The 25,909-nt window shown below is 40.1% G+C and overlaps 1 long non-coding RNA gene across 1 annotated transcript; it reads left to right on the forward strand.

The window, feature by feature from the left end:
- The first annotated feature begins 8,942 nt into the window (after positions 1-8,942).
- LOC113023247 (uncharacterized) lies at positions 8,943-10,428 on the forward strand. Its single transcript, XR_003272527.2, has 2 exons — positions 8,943-9,125; positions 9,777-10,428. It is a non-coding gene; the product is annotated as an uncharacterized LOC113023247 (long non-coding RNA).
- The last annotated feature ends 15,481 nt before the right edge of the window (positions 10,429-25,909 follow it).

The raw sequence follows: 25,909 nt of genomic DNA on the forward strand, positions 1-25,909 counted from the left end.
TGTGTGTGTGTGTGTGTGTGTGTGCGTGTGCGTGTGTTTTGTTTTGGTTTCTTTCCCCTCGACAAGCAGCTACTACAAGCTATCCTGCACTTATCTACTTTAGAGCTGTCCATAGAAATGGCACAAACCAAGAAGGAAGAAACACACACACACAAAAACAACAGCAACAAGGGAAAAAAATCCAAACTACAAGCTTTGGAACAGATGTCCAACTTCTCTCCAGCAGTAACAAGCAATAACTCGTGCAGTTTTTTGTTTCGTCAGTTTGAACTCCTTCCCGTTTTTTGTTTGTTTTTTTTCTCCCTCAAGACTCATGTGACCGTCCACATTTTTTTTTTTTTTTTTTGTACATACAGATAGCTTAATAAATAAAACTTTAAAAATGAGTTCAAAAAAAGTAGTGCTTACAGATAGAACTATTGCCTCTGTTGCTGTTTGACCTGTGTTTATTGTGCATTTTTAAATTGAAAGTTTAGAACAATTTTTATCCTCCGATAAAATTTGCTGATGGAAACGTTCAAACGCTACCCTCTCTGTCCCCGCTCCCCGCCCCGAGGAGGTAAAAGGAACGATATCCTCGATAGAAACAGTAGAACGACTTTCCATCCAGTTGTAAACAGTGATCTAAAATGGCATTTGTTGGAAAATGCAGACTTTGTTTCTCACTGTTTTCTTTTTGTTTGTTTTTTTTTTGTTTGTTTGTTTTTGTTTGTTTTTTTTAATCAATTAGACAGTTTTTATTCTCTTGTTTGTGAATGGCGGTTTAAGTAAAAAGAAAAAAAATATATTATATGGCATTCCAATGGTGGTCAGGTGATCTGTGGAGGGAAAGTCTGAAGTGTTGGAAAAAGAAAACGGGTTGTATGATGTCAATGTACTCCATCCCTACTCCACCGGCATTAAGAATTGCACTTCGGCTGCAGTTCGCTTTGTTTTTCTTTACCACTGTCGTGTTGCGCTGCCAACCATTATTTTGTGTGTGAGAGAAAAAAAACTAAGAATATGATGAATATTTATTCTGCAATCCCTCAAAGAACACACAATGGGGAGAAGGTTAACTTATTTTGTTTCTGTCTTATTTTACTCTTCTCTTTGATGTTTATTCCTCACTCCTTATTTTAAAAAAATTTATATTTTATGGATTATTGTTAAGGTTTGTTTTTTTTTTTCTTTCTATTTTTTGCCGGGTGGGTGGGAGAGTGGTTAAGAAAATGTAGCCATTTTTTTTGTTTTCATTTTTTTGCTGTTTTATTCAATGGACACTTGAAATGTAATTGGCCCGTAAGCTGCTCCTAGTGCTGAGCCTCGCCTGTTTAGAGTCACCAGCCTTGTTCGGGGCTGACTCCCCAGCCACACACCAGGCCTGTGAGGAGCATCACAGACCTGAAACAGGAGCACAGGCTGAACCTTTATACCCATTCTGCTGTCGCAAGGTGAAATGCTCTCGACTTTGTTTCTGGGTCTGTGCTGAGGGGAGCTAATTCTGCACAAGACTCACCCATAGCCAAGACTTTACTGGCAAATATTGAGCCGGCTGCTATGAAATAAAAGGGGTCTAAAACTCCGCTTTCCTCTATTAGGAGGATTGTAGTCTCTATTAGACTTGTTTTAGTTGACAAAATGTGTCTTACATTTACAACTCCTCCGACTGAGGATTTAAAGAAATAAAAACACAAAAGAACAAAACCTTCGGTTTCTCTGATGGACATCGTTACGGTGTAGAGTTCGACATGTACGCTCTTTGCGGAGCTCTGTTGAGGTTGTTGGACTTGGCACTAAATCAGAAAGTCACCACTTTTGGTGCTCAGATATTTAAAAAAAAAAAAAAAGCCAAAACCACCTCAGAACACCTCAGTGTCCTCTCTCTTTATCTCTTTCTCTCTCTCTGTGGAGGACAGTTTACATTTATTCTGCCCCGTTTTAAGTTATTACCTTTATCTGATCTTTGTTTCTGCTTTCTTCTTATGTTGGTTTTATGAAACTGCACTGCTGACACGACAAAGGTCTCAGTGTTCTGCGACAAATGAATTTCTCTTCTTGTTCAGACCTCGATCAGTTCTTTGCAGTGTTTTAACCTGCTCACACAGTACACAATGTTGTGTTTTACTATGATGGGACAAACTGAGTGTTTATCACAAAATGTGTGTCATTTTGTCCCACGTTGTAAAATGCTGAGATGCGAGATGATTCCAGGACGGGTTAAAAACAAAAACAACACTAAAAGAACTGGTTTTACTGAGGCCAGGTCTGTCCTCACTCATGTGAGTCTACTATGTGTGTGTGCATGGGTGTATGTATGTGTGTGATCTCTGTGTTCTTACTAAAGCTGAGCTTTAGAAAGGCACCTAGTCCATGACTAGTCTGCACAGATGTCAGTGGGCTGTTTGCCACTTTGATACTCAGTAAATATCACACTTCTGAAGGCTGTTTGTCATTTTTTAAAAAAGACAAGCTCTCCAGCGTACGATGCAAAAACAAAAGATGTTCAGTCCAGTGCAGAATAGTCCTGGATCAGCTGATTGAGAGGTCTGACAAAACATTTCTGGCCATGCTGCAAAATTCATTAGCATATCCTCATCACAAAGTTGTATTTTTACCTGTGTTTAAGGTTTCAGTGGTGGTTAGGGGACAGCTTGGCCAGAAGTGCACCAGCCCCGTGAAGTGGAAGTTGCAGTGTCCTTTGTAAAACCCCACTCCACTCTGGTGTCAGTCTCTCTCAGGGGGTTGATTTGAGCAAACGGGTCCACGAAGTCAAGTTAGCCCAACCAAACAAGCAGTCCCAAGTGCAGTAGGGAGCCCTCCTGTTGTTCTGAACCTTTGTAAAACATGCACTCTGATGACGATTCTAGCTGTGTAAGTTGATGATGCAATACTTAAAATAAAAACACCAAGATTTTCAAACCTGAAGGACTGAACCGAGCTTTTAATACTGTGAAGTGTGTCACTGCTGAATGTATTGTAAAGCAAATGGCTTACGCCAAGTTAAATACAAGTCACCTGTTAATCACATGATTCCCATTTACCACATGTGCACAAATCTCGACAAAGCAGCAATTTTTTTTTCCACAAGTGATGTGTCATTTTCATAATGAAAGAGTGTCTCTTAGATGTGACTAAGAACATAAATGTCTGAAGCCCTTTATTGGGTGGCTCGATGAATCACAGGAGTCAGAAGATAATTGTAGCAGCTCATAAAAACGAAAAGGTCTTCTACTAAAAAGCATTTCTTTTAGATTTCTCTCATTTTTATCTCTCTTCCATTAATTTAAATATTAATCAAACATCATAAGAAGCAATGATAACTCGGCTCGAACTGTTTATAGCTGACAGGCAAACAGGAATCCTTTGGGAAAAGGTTGCAAGAAGATTAGTCTACAGTTTAATGAGTCACAAGCCAAAACTGACACAGCTCATTCATCTGCTTTGAGACCAGCTGAACCCTGAGTACTTCTGTTAAGCCGAACTAGATTATGTTGTCTCATAATCATCCAAATCAAAATCAAAGGCCTCCCCCCCCCCCCACCCCCCCACCTGAAATTTCCGACCTTCAGGTTGATTATTTTCCTTGATAAATAGTCTAATTTGTAACTTGACTGCTTCTGTTTATATACATCCTTCATAAAGCCTTTTATAAACCACGTCAAACTGGATGTCTTGAAATGTGCGACAATATTAATATGAACTCTCATCATGCAAAGTGATTTTTAACAATAACTGTCAGAAAGTGATCCAGTTCAGTGATGCTGCTCAGCATCTCTTTTAGGGGCCGTGTTTTTCTAAACTGTAGAGCCAGCAGCGTACATGTGTTATAAATCTGTGACACGATGTCCATGGTTTCACAGGACTCTGGCAGGGAGAAATAGATTATGCCCCCCATCTGTAACACACTGCACTAACATCTGCTGCATGTATTATTATTCTTAGGAGATCAGAGCCTGTAAGAAACTATTCCGAAGCACGACTTCCCAAGATGTACAAAAGCACTGTGTAAGTGTGATAAGAAGATGTTCTCATGAGAAAGTCTCTGTAGCTACAGATAATCTGGGTTTTGATTAGAACTCCACATCAGCGTTTACTCCCATCGGCAGCGATGACTGTTATAAACTATAAAAGATATTTTAAAGTCAAACAACAACCTGGAAACTGTTGATGATGAAAGGACAAGCTTGTCTTTATATGTATTTGACAAAGTAGTAAAATACAAACTCTTCGCTTGCAGGTTTACTCTCATTTTTTTTAAATGGCTTTTGTGAATGCATGTTGAAAATATAATGAATATAATGCCTTTCAGCTGGTCTTGCATCGCAGTAAATCTCACAGTTATCGGGCACAGCGTGTGTCACAAGAATGAAATTGCAAAAAAAGAGAAGACTCGTGTTTCTGCCCATCTTTTGAAAGACAGAACGTCCTTTCTGTCCTCCTTTTGAACTAATCTGGAACATTATGATAAAGCCATTTTGTTGTCAGTGTGGTATCTAATAGGGAGCTCTTATCAGTTTCATACTGTGCAAAATGCTGCCACCTAGAGGATAAAAGCTCAAAAATAAATAAAATTTCAAGTTCAGCTTTCTGATCCTTTCATTACACGCACCGATTGAATATATAATTTTGTGAGACAACGCCAGTGCTACATATTTATATGACATTACATATCAGCACGTACACTAAAAACATCCAACATCCAATGAACAGTATTATCTACTAACTAAGACTTTTAACTAAGACCCCTGCCTGGTGGCTTGGATCTCCGACTACCTCACCGACAGACCACAGTACGTCAGGCTGAAGGACATCACGTCTGACACTGTGGTCAGCAGCACAGGAGCACCACAGGGAACTGTGCTGTCCCCTCTTCTCTTCACCCTGTACACCTCTGACTTCTGCTACAACTCTGAATTATGCCATATTCAGAAGTTTGCAGATGACACGGCCATCATGGGGTGTATCTGGGATGATCAGGAAGAGGAGTACAGAAGTCTGGTGAGGAACTTTGTCGCATGGAGTCACACAAACCACCTGCAACTCAACACCTCAAAGACTAAGGAACTGGTTGTGGACTTCGGGAGGTCCAGAGCAGGTCCACTGCCGGTTCAGATAGAGGGGGAGGAGGTGGAGGTGGTCAACAAGTACAAGTACCTCGGGCTGTGGGTGGACAACAAACTGGACTGGTCATGCAACACAGAGCACCTGTATAAAAAAGCCCAAAGCCGACTGTACTTCCTCAGGAGGCTGAGGTCTTTTAACATCTGCAGGAAGCTCCTGAGGATGTTTTACCAGTCGGTGGTTGCTGGAGTACTTTTCTATGCTGTGGTGTGCTGGGGGAGCAGCACAGCAAAGAGGGACTCATCCAGGCTGGAGAAACTGATCAGGAGGGCTAGCTCTGTGGTCGGCATGAAGCTGGACACTCTGGTGACAGTGGCAGAGAAAAGGACATTAAAGAAACTGATGGACATTATGGACAATGCCAGGCATCCTCTGCACACGGCCATAAACAACCAGAAGAGTCTGTTCAGTGACAGGTTGCTTCTCCCCAAGACAAGAACTAACAGACTTAAAAACTCCTTTGTCCCACACGCCATCAGACTGTTTAACTCCTCTCTGGAGGGGAGAGGGAGGGGAAACAGGAGGACAAAGGAGGGGGGAACAACTAAGCTGTAGTGCCTCTTCACCTCACTGTGCAATACCTTGTGCAATACTTTTTGTAAATAGTCAACAGTGCAATAGACTCAATACTTGAAATGTGCAATTCACTTGTATTTTTATTTTTTATTCCTATTTATTCTATTTATCCCCTTCGTATATTTTATTTATATTGTCTCTGTATTTATATATGTGTGTGTGTGTGTGTATATATATATATATATAACAGTTCTGTAACTGTAACTTTGGTCGTTGCTGTGCTTTTTTTGGAAGTCGAATTTCCCAGAGGAACCCACCCGAGGGATTAATAAAGTTCTATCTTATCTTATCTTATCTTATCTTATCTTTTTTACATTTAAACTTCTTTTCTTTTTTAAATAATTAGACGTGCGTACACAGTGGATTTGAAACCACACAGTCAAGATGTGACTGAAGTGAAGACTTTCAGCTTTCATTCAGGGTGTTTTGCTTTAAATGTTTACAACATATTAAAGAAAAATAGGATGATAATGCCCGACAGACACTATGGGCAAATCAGGTAAAAAAACAAACAAACCCCCCCCCCCACAATTCTCTAAATCTAAGCATTTATCTCATGTACGCATTACAGAGGTTACAGTGATAAATGAAGTCAGCCTAGAGATCACAGTGAGACATAATCTTGGGCTATACAGACTCTTTAGGCACTATTTTCTAATCTTGGATATTTATGATGCTGTTTAAACTCTGTGTTTGTGAGGGGCAGCCAATCAGAAGAAAGAAGACCCAGATGTTGTTTATTATATTATGGTCAAATAGAAGCATGGAAAAAACAGCGATTTTGAATTCAGTGAAGTCTAGCATAGCACCAACCACCTGGTGGCACAAGAGGCTTGAAAATAAGCAAAAACATGGAAGGGGTGAAATTGCAGCACTGTAACCTGTGGTTGCAGAGTGGATTTAATATGTGTGTTAATAAATGTGCATTGTCCCTTCTTTTAACAAATAAGTGTATCAAAGAAAGAACTATTTTATATCCTGTTACGCTACTTTCTGGCTTTTGTTATTCCTCTGGACCCTGGTATGGCCTGAATCTGCCTCTGCTGCTCTCTGTTTGATTTCCTGCCTGTGACTTCAATGAAAGAAACCTTGGTTCTTTTTTTGCACCGCCGTGCATTTACCCTTGCTTTTAGGTTAATAAAATAGCAAATTTTTAATAACCTTTAGCTACTAAGTCATTAGCTATCGTTATTAGAATATTAGTGAGGCTTTTGCAAGTCTTCTGGTATAAATGTTCTTAACTTTCCCAGCTTCTTAAACACCATCCACTAAGGTTAAAGGTCATCTTTACTTAACTATTGTCTCTTGTGCTCTTATTGTCCTTTTACTTTTATTGTTGTACTTTTTTTTATATACATTGTTTCTGTTTCAATGGCATTTATTTTCTTATTGTTAAGCACTTTGTGCAGCATGGTCTGTCTGGAAATGTGCTATATAAATACATTTGACTTTGACCTTGACCTACCTATAACAGTAATGTCATTTAGTCCTTGTGTATCTAAAGGCAACGTTCATACTTCTTACAAATTCAGCATTTCAGGCTTTAGAGTTTAACTTTCTTTTGAATCTAAACTAAAAACAGGACCCAGAGAGAGTCTGCAGTGAGCCTATAGTACTGAATCAACACGTCGATTTTCCTCTTTTGAACCACTGGGCTGCACTCAAGTATTAGATATTTCACAAATAAACACTTTGAGCCACTACGTGAGCCGAGGGCTACAAAGATGTTCTTTTACTGTGTATGATAGGGCAGTGTGTTGTGTTTTCCGGTCTGATCTGCAGTAAAAATCACAGATTAGAGCATTTCTGAATTGAACTTCTTCCTCAGAAAACCAGAAAATCAGTCTACTTCATAATAAAACTGAAACAATTTCATCCTACACAATTTTCACAATAATTTTTGTTTATCAAAAGCAAAGTGATACCTTTGCGAACGATAACACGGTCCTATTAACAGTCATATTTTTTATGTTTAGTGGCTGCTTGTAAAAAACACTTTAAAAACAGTTCAGTCCTCTAAGCTGACAATCAAAAACCTAAACTTTACTTAAAAAGACAAAAAAACTTGTGAATCAAGAATTAGAACTCAGTAGTTCTCAGCCCGCCATTGAACGAATATCAAAAAGCTGACTTTCCACTAAGATGAGGGTTCAGCAGTGATGAAGGATATCACGACTTAGTCATTATGTGCTGCACTTGAATCTAGATGGTGCATCAGATTTAACGGATTTCATCATCTGACGTAGTAGCGCTGGATGATTGGCCAGAGACTGATTATACCTGAGTCACCACGTAAAAGAGCCGCTGGTGCCGACAGTTTTCTGTCGTTCTGGAGCTGAAACTGAGTTTAAAGAGTCTGTCGAAATGAAGCAAATATCCCAGAGACAGATGCTGGAATCTTATTTTCAGCCATTAACGCCAGTTTGTCTAACGTGTGAACCATACGCTTGTGAATTAAAAAAATAAATAAAAGTGTGACTTTTGGAAGCCGTGATTTTATTTCCAAGTGGCTTGCACTTCAGTCAAGGTCACATCTTACTCCCATAACACCAGAGGTCCTTAAATTTTGTGGCAAGACATAAGAGAGAAGGGTTGTAGTGAGGAATATCAAAGGAGGGGCTCTGCTCTACTTTCACTCCCCTCATGACTCATACTCTGGACCTCATCTCCATATTGTAGTTGTTCTTCACCCCCCCACCCCCTCTTCCATTGCTGAGAAGCAAACCCAGGCCACCAATTACTGCACTGAGAGAGCACCAGTGGGAGTCCATGGGGGATTATGAGGAGGTAAAAGCAAGAAGGCCATCGGGGCTGAGTGTGTGGAGATATGTTGGGGGTGGGGTTGCAGAGGGGTTCCTCCGGTGATGAGCATGAGTCATCATCCCCACAGCGCTTGGGCTTCTGACATCACAGCAGCCTTATCAGAGGAGGAACGCAATTCCCCACAAATGTCTTTCACAGCTGATGGATGAGGCAGCAGGGGGCTGATAGCAAAACAAATTATGCATCATATCTCTGAGGCATGCAGTCAAGACCTGAGGTGCGCTATAATAAGGAGACAGATGTGTGTGTGTGTGCAGCAGTGTCTGTGACATCCGTTTGACAGACAGCGAGGGAAATTGTAGTTGCAGGGAGAAGGACTGGTTTCGAGGCAGGTCGACGTCATGCCCCGACCAGGCTTCAGGGCACCCAATCACGACAAGCCCCTTTCTCTCTCGCTCTCTCTGTGTCTCTGCTGTGGGTTTATTCATGCCATCAGGATTAGGAGACCCAGCAGGCACGTAGGTCCTTCCCTCAGCTCACGTAGTCCAGTCTTTTCGGTCCTCAGCCAAAGTACTGTGAAAAGCCTGAATGGAAAATTTGTGCGTTGTGACCTGTGAGTCAGCCAGACAAATGAAATCTTCAAAAGGTGTCACGGAGAATCTCGCTAAGAGTTTGTTGATCAGGTAGATGAATCTGTGGGATGAAAAGAAGCTTTGACACACTGAGAGGGAGAGTGGATAGATTTCTGAACCGTGGCTGAACAGGAGTCAAGAAAGGCTGTGAATCCTGTGAACCAAGCTAAATTTTCAGCACCGTTTATCTCCTGCAATTTTTTAAAATGCCACATGTCAACACAGATCTGGATCAGCTCTTAAAAAAGAATCACTCGTCTGCTTGGAAGCTAGGCTAATTGCTAGCTCTGGTAAAGAAAACGATGAAAACCCATAACTTATGAACTTTTTTGTTTGCTAACAACCAGACAAACCAAACGGATCACATAGCCTCATGGAGTAGAGGTAATAAATGTGAAAAAAAAAGTTTCAGAGCAGGGGAGGAGCAACAAAATAACTCAGAGACTTAAAGATAAATAAACTTTATGCTTAACAGATGGAAATGTCTGAGAAGATGTGAACTGTCTGTAAGGCAGTTTCTTCTTGAAGGAAATTTACTTCCATTTAAGGTTTATTTGCACCTTCAGTGAAGAAACTGCAAATGGGAATTCTCTTTTATTGCAAACCCCAGAAGGGCTTTGTTACCTCTAACCTGATTCTGTCTCACTAACAGCCAAACATGAGAAACACTACACTGAAGCTTCTTCTTCTTCTTTTTTTTAGCAATTCAGCAGGTACTTCAGAAACCATCGGGCCTTGCCAACAGAAATCAAAACGAGAAGTGACAGCTGCTTCCGTCTCACCAGTGAAAACCTCGTTAAAGTGGGATCGTGGCTGGTGGACATAATCAGATCAGTCATCGATTTAATAACACAGAAGAAATGATCATGCATCACTTTCTGCCATAAAGTCTCTTTTATTACCAGCCAGACTTGTATGTGAATGCTTCTATGGCTCTTTGTGTCTGCTGAAATTTTAATTGAGAATGGCCTTCGCTTGAATTTCAGCACAGGAAGCAGAAGATGCCTCGCATGCTTTCAGATGTGCGAGACGGTGTTTTATTTCTGGTTGCTGTCTTCGTTTTCATAGAGCAGTTTAGAGGAAAAAAAGTGGATGGAAAGGACGTTTCGGGGAATTTTCCTGTCAGCACTTTCAAACCTGCTGTGCTGTAAAAAACAGAAGGCAATGCAGAAATGTAAATATGCACCAATCACTCGCTGCATCACAAAGTAGAAGTCCAAAACTGATTTGTTCAGTTTCCTGTGGAACAAAGCAAAAGTGTGTTCATGTTAAGAACTGTTGAAATATAAATCTGTTTTATGATATGATGTGCACACTTTGTTCCAGAATTAAATATTCATATTATCTCTCTGTCTCTCTGTTGCGCTGTTTGTCTATTATTATTGTTTTTGGTGTGCATTGCCAGCCTGTTCTCGCTCTCAATGCAATTATTGCTGCTTTGTGTGAGTGACAGAACTGCCTCAGTGCAGTGTTGCTTCTATTCACGTCAGCTATCCGCCATCTTTGTCAGTGTTTCTTTCTGTAAGACTTGTGTCTAGTCTGGACTACTAATGCAGAGAAATGTAAATGAGCAGCAGAGGCTTGTGCATTATATGTACAACAGCTGCCACTCAGTACCTTTATTTGTGTCTCACAGCGTGGTAGATGGACAGCAATGACAAAGCTCCTCCTGTTGTGGGTCAGTAGGAAAGTCTTTGTCTGCTGGTCCCCGTCCTCCTCTTAACTCTCCTCTACCGTCTCTGTTTTGCTGAGCATCATCTCTTTAATGGTGATTGTTGCAAAGTAGCACTTTGCTGATGGAGTGATGTGTCATTTCCACTGCTGTGCCCCACACACAGGCACACAATTCCACATCGCTAACTACCACTGACACATGTGGGTGACACGCACACACACACTGCGCTGACTCCTTCACAATGTCACACAGACAGGCTGCCCTTGTTGAACACTCAAGGTTAGGTGGGAGTATTTTTGTCAAGCTGTCGTTACAATTGTGTAACTTCTTTTTGCACCTCACTATATATTTCTTTTGTAATCACCTCGTTCTTTTCCCTCCATCACGATATGTTCCTCATGATTTGTTCCTCTTGCTCTTTCACGTCTTTGTCTCTGTGTCATGTGGTGTGACATGTCGCAGTTTGGAGCCTCTGGTGAGGTGACGGCTTTTGGAGGCAGACTGCAGGGATCCAAACTCCCTGCCTGACTTATCCTTGACTGTGTCTCCTCGCCTCTCATTGCTACATTGCTCCTAATCCACCCTAAATGATTTGGTGACAGTGAAGCCCAGCAGTAAGTTGGGGCGGCTGCATAACACTTAAATGGGAAGGTCAGTCTTCCGTTTATGTGTATGTATGTATATATGTATATGTCAACGAATACATTCGGTTAGGGTTAGGTTTAAAGTTAGCTTAGCCAGTGCCTGAAGATTAATAAATATATTGATGAGGTTGCATGGCTACATGAATAAGGGTGATGTGCAGAGCTATAGAAGCTACAGAGGGATAAGGCTGATGAGTAACAGTAACAGTATTTCTTCATGCCAAGAAAGAGCAGTGAGGTGTGTGGTTGGAGTGATAGATGGGGTCAAAGTGGGAGTGGATTACATCAGGGATCTGCTCTGAGTCACTTCCTGTTTGTGATGGTGATGGACAGGTTGACTGATGAAGTCTCTGTGGACTGTGATTTTTGCAACATTGTGATCTGTAGAGAGTAAGTGAAAGGGAGCCTGGAGAGGTGGAGGTATCGTCTGGAGAGAAGAGGAATGAAAGTCATTTGAAAGGAATAAAAAGGCAGATAGTTGGAAAGGTGAACATACATGAGTTTAAATACCTGGGATCAAACATCCAAACTAACGGACAATGCACAAGAGAGGAGATTACAGGCAGGAATGTGTGGAGATGAATATCAGGGGTGATTTGTGAGAGAAGGATAGCAGCAAGAGTGAAAAGGAAGGTTTACAAGATAGTAGTGAGACCTGCTGTGATGCATGGTTGAGAGACGGTGACACTGACAAAAAGACAGGAAGTCGATGGAGCTTCAAGAGCTGAACATGCTAATATTTTCATTGGGAGTGACCAGAATGGACAAGATTAAAAATTAGTACATCAGGGAGACAGTTCAAGTTTAATGGTTTGAAGGCACAATTAAAGAGGAAAGGCGGAGATGTTTTGGATATGTGCAGAGGAGGGATAGTGGATATACTGGACAAACGATGTTGAATATAGAGCTGCCAGGAAGCAGGAAAAAAGGAAGACCACAGAGAAGACTTGTGGATGTGGGAATACAGTGAGATTTGGCAATCCCTAATGGGGTGAAATAGTAGTAGTAGAAGAAGAAGAGGAGAAGACAGCATAGCTGGCAACTTACGGTGTTAATCATACATGAGCTCAGTTTGGGTGCTTTAGTTTCAAGGTTTTGCCCTTTTGTCTGCCCACAATCAAGCTGCCGTGGCTGTCTGCAACACTGATACAAAAAAAACAGGATTTACTCACCTTGGCAAGTTAAAATAATATAATACAGTTTAGACATCTGCCAAAAGGGAAATTTTTCATTGGGGAACTTTACAAAAACTGTTTAAAAAAATACAGATAACCGTGACTAGTTGTAGTTCCCCTTAACTGTCAAGGGACCTGTTTAGCCCACACAACAGTCACATGATGCTGGCATCAAGCCGGTAAACAAAGCAGAGTACTTCATAATGCACTGTATATGAAAGATGGACTTAGCTACTGGCATGTCACTTGTAGGCTTGTGAACAGAGATGGGCAGTAACGCGTTACTGTAATCCGATTACTTTATTCAAGTAACGAGTAAAGTAAGGGATTACTATTGCAAAAACGGTAATTAGATTACCGTTACTTTCCCGTAGGAACGCTGCGTTACTGCGTTACTAAAACCGTTTTTTTTTTGCGAGAATGTCTCATGACAGTGACGTAAGCAAGTGCGAAGTTCGTGGCAACAGCTGTGTGCAGATCAACAATGGAGAATATATCGAGTGCGGGAGAGAGTATGAGCGTGCAGCGTTTAAAGCGTGGAAGTACTGACCTTAGTTTGAGTTTGATTCCATAAAAAGTGACAAAAACATTATTGTCCGTCGTGCGTGGGAAAAAAACTTCTTTTTACAGCGAAAAAAACCCCTAAACTTCCAAGCAAGCACGAGTGCGCTACGACGTAATGGGAAATTCACAGAGAAACTCGCGGATTCTTCCACTGACCGCTGCGGCACACCTGCACCAGGGTAAACCTCCGCCTACTCCACTCCTGCTTTACAGGTGAAAATAGAGCAACAGGACCGCTAGTCTTTGATGTTATTTATTTTCTGCTGTGTTTTACTTGCGTCTATTTGAAAGACTGAGTGCAAACACACACAAAAAATATTTTATGTGCTGGAATGTGGAAAATAGGTTTAAATATTAAACAAATTTCTTCCAGTCAGAGAATATTGCATAATTAAATTTTTGCTTGATGCATAAAGTTAAAAGAGACTTTTCCATTTGATTACATTTTGTATGATGGGTTATGTAGAAAAAGTAGAATTGGGCTGAAAGATCTATCACTTTATCACCTATTCAAGTTGTAAATCGTGTTTTAAAAAGTAACTAAGTAACTAAGTAATTAATTACTTTTGAAAATAAGTAATCAGTAAAGTAACGGGATTACTTTTTGGGGGAAGTAATCAGTAATTAGTTACTGATTACTTTTTTCAAGTAACTTGACCAACACTGCTTGTGAACACCTTTAGCATTATGGCCTTCACCATTTTTTTAATGAAGCCTGATGTGGCCACATTTGAATGAGAGCCCAGGATGCTAACTTAACTTGCTAACACACATACACATACTATGTTCATATGTTAATTGGCATCAGCAAATAATTGTGGAATTAATTAATTAATTAAAAACCTGGAGCATAGTTATGGTTTTATTTGCTTTGGAAAGCATCGATATCACAAACATGGTCAAGAGATCCAGGTAAACAGTCATCACTCACCTGTAAATAAAAGCAGGCAAACCCTTAGTAATGACTTATTTATACACTACTACATTTCTAAACAAGGAATTTTTTATATTGATGGTATTGTTTTATTTTGTATTATTTTATTTGATCAGTTTTCTGCTGTTTGTCTGGGTCTGGAGCCCAGACTTCCCTCTCCCCAGCCACCTCCTCCACCTCCATGGGGACACCATGGTCTGAGATATCATCACCGGGGATCCTTCCCAGTTGGACATCCCTAGAACACCTCATCTCTGAGTATATGTATTTATATATTTATTGTTTTATTTTATTTTATTTTGTTGCTACTGGGATGTAAATGTGTTTTTTTCTGCTATGGAATTGGGCATGTTTACATGAGTGACTATAGAGACGGAGCCAACTTTGAGTGGACATTTGAAGATCTGCAGTTTCTGGCACTTTCAAACTGACTGTTTTTTAGCCCCTTGAGATTTCTGCTTAATGAAGATTAAAAACAGAAGTGAAAGAAAAGTGGGAAATATTTGCCTTGCATAAAAAAAATTTATGTGAATGCTAAAGTCACTCCCTGTTTCGGTGTAAATGCACAGTATGGACAAAAGTACTGGGACACCTACCTACCTGCTCGGCACTTGCCATGAAGCTCCCAATGCACAGTTTTTGTGCTGATCTTAATGCCAGAAGAGGTTTATAGCTCTGCAGTTACTCAGTCAGCAGAGCATTGGTGACTTTTATGGTAACTTCATATGGTCTGCCACTTCCTGACAAACACTTCCACTTTGCAAAACTGTGACAGCTGATCGCTGAGAATCTAGGAGGGATAACATTTCACAAACTTGACGTCTGAATTTAATGAGCTCTTGGAACGATTCATTCTTTCACAAATGTTTGCAACTTTTTTAAAAATTTAACACGAGAAACAAAATATAAAAAGGTACAGCCAGTCTCCTGGTCTGTGTGCTTTCATCTTCTTTTTGTGCGACTGATGATGAACGGATTAAAACAATCAGTGTGTGTGTGGTGTGTCTGAGTGTGTGGTGGTTTCACTGTGTAGGAGTGGGATAGCTCAAATGGGCAAAAGTCTTTTAGTCTTAAAGGGCAAGGCAGGCAGAGAGCAGCTGCCCTGGAGATGTCTCAGATGATAATCATCCACTCTAGTGTTGTTGACTCAGACTTTTGGGGCTTGGCAGGAAAATTGTGCAACCACAAAGCCAGTTTGGAGAACTAACAGTGCATCATATCACCCAATTTCTACTTTCTGCTGAAAGAGCTGAGATTATACACATGCTGTGTGTTTTGTTTCATTTTTGCTAAAGTTGCATTTGTAAAATTGCAAGTGAACAACCTCACAAAAATAAATGAACAGGATTCACATTTCAGATGGTAAAACTGTTTTTGGATTTTCTGTTAATAAATTATTAATATAACAAACTTCAGACTATGCATGGGATTGAAATCCCTGAAATCCCCCACAGAAGTTGATTTCTTTTAAAACCCTAAAAAAGCTTAAACTTGCTTAAAAAAAACAAAAAAATTTCCACAGTGGTGATCACTCTGCTGCTACCTCACACCTGGTTCTGCTGAGGTTGATTCACTGGTAGTGCACCTGGTTTGATTTTAATGAAATCATTTCTATGAATGCAGCTTTGTTTGCGGTGCAGTGAGTGAATGCGGGGAGGTCTGATTACACCAGCAAATATGTCAGCACTGAGACAGGAACACATCATGGAAAGCGTCAGAAACACATCATCCGAAGGCTTCTGGATTTGTGTGTGTGTGTGCGTGTGTGTGCGTGTGTGTGTGTGTGTGTGTGTGTGTGTGTGTGTGTGTGTGAGATTACTCATAGGATGCGGACATGAATCTGTAGACGCAGTCACATTGTGGGAACTCTTTTCACAATAGAAAATAAATAAATAAGTGATGACATTTCAACATAAAGACTCTGGTTTAAGGTCTGGACAATGTTAGGTTTAGGTTAAGGTGAAGGTAAAGGTTAGGTTAGGATTGGAAATGTTTCTGTTTGTGTATCCGAAAGATATCCTGGGGCAACAAAACGCATGTGACAATGTCTGACGACAGGACGTGGAGAGAGGATGCTGATGAGTCACCAATATTGTTGGTATGTATGACAAAACACACCAGGCACCCAGTCATGTCTCCATCTGCCTATCTCCCTTTCTCTCTGTATATCTCTATCTCTCTTGCAGCTGGCTCCCAGAACCACTACACTCCAGGCTGATTCAATGCAAGAGTAATGCTATACAAGTATAAAACAGGCATTTTCAGAGTGGTGAGCTGTTGTCACCAAAGTACTGATGTGGCTTGCTATCAAATATAACCTCTGAGATTTTTATTATAAGTCTGTAAGTATTATGGCAAAATCTATGATGGCTACAAAGCATGTTTTGGTGGGACTAAGTAATTTCACACTATTAAGCATTAATAAGGTATTAGTAAGTACTTAATTCATCATTTATATAGCACTATTCCTCCTTAGTATGCCATTTATAAATGTAGATATGTTTATCCATCTGTTACTGTTACACTATGTATCTATCACTGCCACTACATCACTGTAATAATTATAATCATAATATAATCATAATCATAATAATATATCTCTTGTTATACTAAGGAGGTATATTGTTGTATAAGTGATAAATTAAGCACTTGCTGATACCTTACTAATAATGTTTAATAGTGTGACATTATTATGAAGTGCGGCCCATGTTTCTACTATCAAATGCAGCCCAAACTAGATTTGGTAGCGCTAATGATCTGGTTGTATTTCAATGTGGTCCAACTTTACTTTAATATTGCGTAATGATAATAAGTTGAATTCAGCTGACTAACTGGCCCTTCCCAACCTAATTTACCACATAGGACATCACAAAAAGGCAGCATGAGTGACTGATAACCTTAAAAAATGTCACAAAAAATAAAACGACAGCCTAATGCTACTGTAACTTTAAGAGTGCAATGTTGAAGGCACTTATACAGTCGCTTAATGTTAACAGCACAAGTATACTGGTAGAAATGAAAAGCTGCATAAATGGGTAATGATCTCAATGCAATGAATGAATGCAGTGAGGGTACAAACAAAGCAGAAGTGGATTCAGAGTATTGTTCAGTTCAGCGACATATTAAAAAGGTCATGTAACATGAGAGCGCGATTTTCTCCGAATAACAAGTCTGGGTAAAATAAAGTGCACTGTGTTTTACATCAGCTTTTCTGTATTAAGTATCCTTTGAATATTCATTTAATTTGGATTAATTATTTGCGAGTTACAAAACTTCTGGTGATGTAGTCCAAGAAAGTGAAAAATTCTAGTGAGCAGGTTTTTATGATGGAAGATTCATGAGCAGTGTTTGTTTTCATCATGTTGTGCATTAGGTCCTTACATACACTCACTGGACACTACACTAGATACGCCTGTTCAGCTGCTCATTAATTCAAATATCTAACTGGTCAGTCACATGCCAGCGGCTCAGTGGCATGCAGGCCTGGACAGGAGGGCCTGCTGAAGTTAAAATCGAGTGTCAGAATAGGAGGAAAGATGATTAAATCAGTGATAAATTAGATTAAAATAAGTCTTTTGGTACCAGGCTGTGAGAGTTGAGGCTCGGGTGTGAAATTCATGGTTTTCAGGGTTTTTATCGTTTTTTAGCATTTTTTTTTAATCGTCTTTATCATTAACTTGATTTCCCTGGGTCTTTTCCCGTGTGTTATGAATAAATCTTCTTTTTTTGGTACTGGTTCTATTTTGTTGTATTTATCCGCAACACCTTAAAGGCCGGTCCGTGAAAATATTGACGGACATAAACCAGTCCACTGATTTAAATGACTTTGAAAGTGGTGTGGTTGTTGGTGCTGGACCGGCTAGCCTGCGTATGTAGAAACAAAATCATCTGTAGGGTTTACAGTTCTCTAAGTGAAATGCCTTGTTGATGCCAGGGGTCGGTGCAAAATGGACAGTCTGCTTTGAGCTGAAGCTGTTCTTAGCGGTCAACCAACAACTACAAGCTTAGACTACGATTCGTATGGGCTTCCCAAAATTCTGTTACCTGTCTAATGGATATCTGAGATATCTTGCCCTGTGACAGATTTTGTTCTAAGGAGTTTGGAAAGAAAAGCATGTGGACTTCACTAAGTTTCTTGAAGACGTCTTACCTCTCTAATCCAAGAAGCTTCTTCAGTTCTAAGAGCAACTGGTGTGGAGAGTCCCAGATCCCAGGGTTTAAAATCTGGCACTCCACCAGTTGCTCTTAGAGCTGAAGAAGCTTCTCGGATTAGAGGTAAGACGTCTTCAAGAAACTTCCAGATGCTTTTCTTTCCGAGCTCCTTAGATTACAATGACCTGTATGACTGAAAACCTTCGCAGACAGAATGGAGAGTTGAAAGCATGAAGCCATTCTCCCTCATATGAGAGGCTCAGGTTCCTGATGGTGGTGTATTGGTGTGGGGGTCATTTTCTTGACACACTTTGAGCTTCTTAGTACCAACTGAGCATCATTTAAACACCATAGTCACCACAGACAGTATTAATGTTGATCATGTCAATCCTTTCACAGCCACTGCCTACCCCATGTTACCACAGTTTACCCTTTCAGCAACAGCAGATGTTTTTTATTCATGGGTGTGGAAATGACAAATTATAAACTGCCAGTGCCAACATGTTAATAGTGACCAAACTCTCTGAGGAATGTTTCCAACAACTTGTTCAATTTATGGCAAGAATTAGGAAATAAAGGTGTCCAAAACAAGATCGGGGATAAATAAATGATTGGAAAATAAAGAGAAAGTTGTACGTTTTAAATGTTAATTTATGGCTGTGCTTCCATTAACTTGATGTCGCAACAAAGAGACAACCTATTTATTTCTTACTCTTCTTATATTTATTGTTGTTTTTTGCACTGAATGGAACTGGAGCCTTGTCGTCTCATCTCTCTATATACTGTACTGTATATACCAGAGATGACAATAAAGTTTACTTTGACTTAAATTCCAAAAGCTAGGCCTAACTCTTAATTGTTGTAAATGTTCATTTTTGTCCATGACAATTACCCAAGAACAGATCAAAAACAAAAAGTAAAAAGAAACAGAAAATACCCCCAAAATATATAAAAATATTTAAAGAAAAACTAAATCACAATGAGCAAAACAAGAACTGGAAACTAGAAAACACAACAAAACATAACAAAAAAAATATGAAAACTGTATTTGGCATCACTACAAAACACTGAAGGTAACTTAATGAGACTAAAAAAGAACAATTATAAAATAATAATAATAATAATAATAATAATAATAATAAACACCATAGTGCAAAAACATGTACTGGAATAATCTTTAATTTTTTCCCAGTGGATTTCTTGAGTGAGCTGATGCTGGCAGTGTTTTGCTTCACACAGAGGAAGGAGGAAACCGCAGGAATTCACCTGCTGTGGAGCCACTTTCAAATGTTTCATCTTTTGTCATCTCCCACAGTCCCTGTAGGTGAAGGTGTCTGCCTTTATCGGCTGTATTGCAGCTCGAACCCCTCTATTAACATATCTTCACAGCAAATGACTGCTATGATGATAGAGATGACGCTCATGTGAGGATAATGACTAACTCTTCCTCTTCTGTGCACTTAATCCTCGTGGATTGGCTGTAATACTGGAGCACGAGAACGATAATTGCTACGTCAACGCCACTAGCAGCAGCACCCCCGCGCCACCGCTTACTGTAGAGGAGGGAAACTGTGAGCGCAATACAAATTCAGTGAGGCGTCTCTATTCACTACAGAGCTGCGAGTTTGTGGGTGTGTGTTGTGTTTGCACTTTGTACTGTATCTGTGTGTGAGTGTAGATACTGTACAACAGCTACTGTGTAGGTGTTTTACAAAGCGCGTGTGCATTACAGAACAATCGCATACAAACGATCCTTTGTTTGTCTGTATTTGTGTGAAAGAGCATCACAGACATCCCTTTGTTGTTTCGTCTTTCTTCATCTCCAGGCTTCTCGGAGTGACCGTGGTTCCCTCAACAACAACATAAACAACAACAACAACATCCTGTCGCTAGTCCAATTAGATGTGAGACTGTGACAGTGTAAGATTTGGCATGCCTGGCACTTGGCATCATTCACACTTTATTATATCACACGCTGCAACTAATGAGAGCACCTCGAGGGATGGGGGGCTGCATTCATAACTGTGAAGGAGTCACGTTTTCATTTCCTTCGTCTGCCTCTGATCTGCAGCGGTCTGCTCTCTCTCCGCCTCGATGCATGTGGCGTTCTGTGCCTCCCTGACTCTGGTCAACAGGAAATGAGGAGGGGTGAATCACACTGGGTGTACAGCAGTCTCATCACCACACGTCTTACTGAAGGCTTTGTGACAAGACTTGATCTGGTTTCTAAGAAGTCGCCACCACTTCATATTGGATAAACAAGAGGAGGAGTGACTTCTAATCACTTCTCTTTTTCTTAGGTCTTTTTATATTACTTTGCCAGCTAACTGGTGCACTAAGTAAGATGAATAAGAGTAAATTGACGTATATTGTGTCCAATAGAGCACCTGTTATCACAGTTATTACAGTAATGCTTTCCATATTCTCGTAATAGTTACTGGTCAAAGTACATTCAAACCCTCATATTTGGTCCTGAGTTGTGGTTGGTGATTTATATTACTCCCCAACACTGCCCATTAGTGATGAAATTTAATGGAAAACACAGCACATCACCTAAGCTAATAATGAACAGATGTTTCCTCCATGCCTCTCCTTCTTTTTTCCAATTGCGGTGTGAATGTAAAGCAGACCCATAAAGCTGCACATGCACGAATGTTTCACACTGCTCTCACACTTTCAACTTATGCAGACGCCTTCCTGCGTCATCACTGTGCTTCTACACACATTTGTCTTCTGTGCCTGTATGCAAATGTGCAGCATTAAAAATGTTTCTGACTCTATACACATAAGAACGCAGGTCCAGTCATCTGTTTCTCCATCGTGAGAACATTCATTAAGTAGCAAATACATACTGTGTACACAAAATGTTGTATAGTCTCCAAGTGCAACAAAGCAAACAAGTAAGCTCACACTGCACGGCACAGTTTTTTGCATGGAAACAGTTTTTTAACAGAAATGAAACAATTCTGTATTTGCATTTAAATCTTTCAATATTTCAGTGATAACCTTTCCTGTGAATATCTGAAGAGTTGAACTGTTCACGTGCATTCTTCCTGTTGTGCCTGATTACACAAACCAATATTATATCATTGATGATGTCACTGACATGATGATATTAGCAACACGAGGCAAGCACACTCAGTATATTAACATGTTTAACATTTGTGCAATGAGTTTTTGTTCAATTCACGATGGATCTTGAATAAAACCTGAACTCTACATCACTCCTGTCAGATATTTTGATGGAGTTTAGCAGATATTTTGATCAATGGTCAATAGATGCTTTTCACTTTGTTAACAAGAAAAATGGCTACACTGACACTGAGATGACCCTGATATCCAACTGAGCGCAAAAAGTAGGATCAAAGCTGTTTTTAGGGGAACATTTTTGTAAACAGGAAAGGGGGAAGATGAAACAAGATGGTATGCTGAGAGAGGTAGAAGTGCAAAGCTGAAGTAGGGCTTTTAGTCCAGTGGGTGCACGCTCAGAGCCAGGTAGTGATTTTGGATGATCAGCTGAGTGGGTCACATCCTGTTGCATCAAGTCAATATGGGGTTGGTTGGCCAATCTGCCATCTCAGTCCCCAACAGCCTGCCTCCTTCATCTGGTGTGACATCTGGAAGTGGAGTGACATACAAATGTAGCCTGTGTGTGAGTGCGTGGACATGCATGTGAGTGTTTTGACAAAAGAGTATGAGTCATAGCTTAATTATATACTAAAGCTTCTTCTTTGTGTATGCTGCTTCTCCCCTTTATTCTATTTCTTTCACTGTTTCTCTCTGTCTCTCATTCTGCTTTTTATCTATCTAATTGGCTTAGTGTCTTTTTGTCTGTCTGAATGTGTGTCAGTGCCTACAGGCTTGTCACATTCACCTCTTTTCTTTTTTCTTCCTCCATCTGTCTCTCGCTCTTCCCTTTTCCATTGTATTTGTGTGTGTGTGTATGCCTGCAGGCTTCTGTCTCTTCCTCAGTGTGTGTGTGTGTGTGTGTGTGTGTGTGTGTGTGTGTGTGTGTGTGTGTGTGTGTGTGTGTGTGTGTGTGTGTGTGTGTGTGCCCCTGCAGGACCAAATATGTTTCAGTGTGTCATGATGTGTGAATTAAATACAAGATGGGGCAATAAGTATATTCCATGGAAATGGCTGTCTGTTTTGATATATTTGGAAAAGTAAACAGTCTTGGTTTGGAGCAGTAGCCAAAGATAAAAATGGTATTGAGAAGCCAGCGTGGGCTCTTTCTTCTTTAGGCATAACTGTCCACCATTGTCAATTTTTAGCTTTGATTCTATTCAGAAACAGAAACAGTTTTTAAATATAAGCTGTTTAGTGTGTGTGTGTGTGTGTGTGTGTGTGTGTGTGTGTGTGTGTGTGTGTGTGTGTGTGTGTGTGTGTGTGTGTGATGGAAAGTCAATATCTCATTAAAATTGATTTCTCAAATGACGTCATATTTCAGCTGTGACTTGATTTGAGGCGATCAGTCGCAAAGAAAAGGCCTCTAGAATTAAAATAAGAGGCCGGGCTTTGATGCCTTCCTGGACTTGTCATTATACTTGCTAGTATACACTAAACGCCTGTGGGCAGGTGCACTACAATGCTGTCATTGATGACTTTGCATCAGGCAAAGTGAAGCAGACAAAGGCAGCCGTGCGGCTGTCTGATGCTGGCTGGTGTTGAATGGCTGCAGGGATGCAGCTGCTGGTGGTTTCGAATATTCCTCATGTGGCAGTCTCCAAAGAAAATGTATTCTTACTGTCGAGAAAATATGTATTTGCATTACCAATAAAATATGAGAATAAATGACACATTCATAGTATTTTCAAATCGATTTGGTGGTTGTAAATCTTTGAAATACTTCTGATTTACGCTGTATGCTGGATAGAGCATGAGACAATAAAGGGCCCAATTCTGTACCACACCATTTTATGCATGTTATGCCCCCTCTCTAACTCCACACCTTAGCTATCAAGCAGCTGGGGTGACGAAATCGTAGATATATGTGGGGTAAAGAGTATGTCTGTGTGGGGTATGCTATTAACAAACACAGTATCACGGCACGCTTTGCCTCTCCTAAGTGTGAAATGGACACACATGCAGAAGTCGCAGGGGGAGAAAACTTTAAAGCCACCAAGTCACAAGTGACCAAAGAAGGTACGAAGTACATTTCAGGCTCCTTCTACGTCAGGTAAAATTAAGCTAGGTGGCTGAGATGTATTTACAGATAAATGTGTTAGTAACGTCTCTTTAAACGTTTGTTTTCTTGTTGGTTTGGAATAAAATATTGCCCGCTGGTGGTGTTAAAACTCACTGCAACTTACCGCAACCTACTACAGCTTCTCCATTTCACGCTAAACAGATATCCACACAGTGGACCAGCGTGTTTATTACACACTTTGCCATGACATCAGGTTGTATTAACACAAAGAAACAAAGAATAAATCCAATTTAAGTAGAAAACATGAAAAACTATGTAGTTTTTCATAAACACAGTGTTCTTACGTTGAATTCAGTTTTCAGTTCACTTCTATAAGCATAACAAAGCTGTGGTCTGCTCAATATTGGCTGTAGTTCTGTCTAATAATTAATTTCTGTGTTTCAGTTCAGTTCAATTCAATTCAATTCAATTCAATTGCAGCTATGGCACTTTTTGAGGTGTATTTCATGGGACATGTTTCCTTTTAAAACAGAGAGCCAATCAAAATGTGCCACAATCGAGGAAAGATGAATAAGGGTTCCAAATGCTGTGCAGTCCCAAGTGAAGTAGAATACCAGGTCACCCTGCAAGTCGTGGGCACCAAAAAAGCTATTACACAAGCCTTACACAAAAACCTATATGCATCAAGTAATCTTGTATTCACATCCTGGTGTGGTCCTATTTCCTGATTTTGTTGAGAGTTCAAGTCATAATATGGAGAAAATGTGGAAGTTACACATATATTGCTGATTTGTATAAAAATGACATCTAAAGCAGAATTTTCTAACTAATGTCAGTCAGTCGTGATATGCAGCATGTAAACTGGCTCCAGTAATCAAAAGTTTTTGGAAATCAGCCAGAGTTTCACTTTCATTCATCATGTTGTTGTTCTGACTCGAGGGGGCGTTCGTATAAATTTTCCCAGTGGGGAACTAATTATTTTGAATTAATCAGACACCACATTGTTGCACTATTATTTTTTAATCAAAAAGAGGTGAAGTGCAAATGCTTGAGCTGACTGACAATAACAAAAGTGGGTCTGTCACTCAATCGCTTTTTAGAAGAAAAAAAGAAAGAACTAATGTTACAAACTGCATTTGTACTCCTCTTACGACCTTAAACATATCACTAGCTTAGAGGTATCTGAGGTATGTAATGTGCTCAGATGTTTTCAACCTTCCACGTCTTTGTTTACAGCAGATTCTGGTGACGTTACTATGAGCTATTTACTGTGGTATGTAGTCCAGCAGCCGGTATGTCATTGTTATTGTTTGTGTTTTGAAATAAACATTTATCATGCAACTTACGTAATGAGCCACACAAGGCATCTACTTAACTGGTTCTTTCCAATGCCGAGGTGTACTGGCTCCACCCTGAGCCTCTTCTGAATGTCAAAGCTTCTCACTCTTGATTATTCTTTCCACCTGTGCAAGTGTGCAAGGGTCTACTTTGGTCTGAGGGAGCATGAGGGTGCTTGTCAGTTTTTGTTTAACCATGCAGACTCATCCAGTGAGAATATAGATTACCAACTACTCACGCGCCCCAGATGGTGAATTTCTAGCGAACTTCAAATAAGTATAACAGGAATGACTATTTGGTTTCTTGGTATCACCAGCTGTCTGTGTTTGTGTCCTCAACAGATTATTATCGAGGCTTAAGAGCGAGCCTATACTCTTTTCAGGAAGCTCATTTCTGCCACATATATGTTATCTAATCTTATTTTTGTAGCTACCCATAGCTCTTGGCCACAGGTGAAGTAAAGAACAAAGTTGGAGCAGTGCTCAGCTAGCTCTTCTCCACTATGGACCAGACTCAGATATGTCTGCAGATGCTATACCACTCTCTGTCTTTCAGTGTCCCACTCCATAATCCCCCTAATCATGAACAAAATCTCGAGATGCTCTAAGTCCCCCACTCTAAGAAGCAACTTATCCCCAAACTGGAGTAGGCTCTTCCCATTTCAGGCTGACAAACATGGCTAATTCACATTCCAGCCACTTCGCATTCTGCTGCATAAAACCCCGGTGCACGCTGGTAGTCACGACTCAATGAAACAAACAGAACCAAATCATCAAAAGCAAAGACAACATCCAAAGACCACAAACCCAGAAACCATATGATAATACAACACTAATAATATAATTAAGATGATAATATGTGAATATATTCCAGTATAAGCACTGTGCTAACTAGCTTTCTGATCACAGCAAAGTATCTTTTGAAACTTTTGTGCACATTTTGGCTCGTGTATTTTCAAACAGGGCTTTCCCTTTTCATCACTAAAAGTATATTTAAGTATATTTTAAATGATCATACTTTTAAAAGGCACAGAGGATCCTTTTAAACCCAGCAGCGCCTGTGTCTGATGTGTGTCGCTCACTTCATATACCAGCAGCGAGGCAGGGATCACACCCACGTGTTTGAACGCACAGTTTCTCCCCTTTGCCACTCTCACGCTCTATATTACACATACTCATATACGTGACTGCAGAGTGGTTTGAAC

The sequence above is a fragment of the Astatotilapia calliptera genome, chromosome 6 (genome assembly GCF_964374335.1).
Source record: "Astatotilapia calliptera chromosome 6, fAstCal68.1, whole genome shotgun sequence".
Lineage (NCBI taxonomy): Eukaryota > Metazoa > Chordata > Actinopteri > Cichliformes > Cichlidae > Astatotilapia > Astatotilapia calliptera.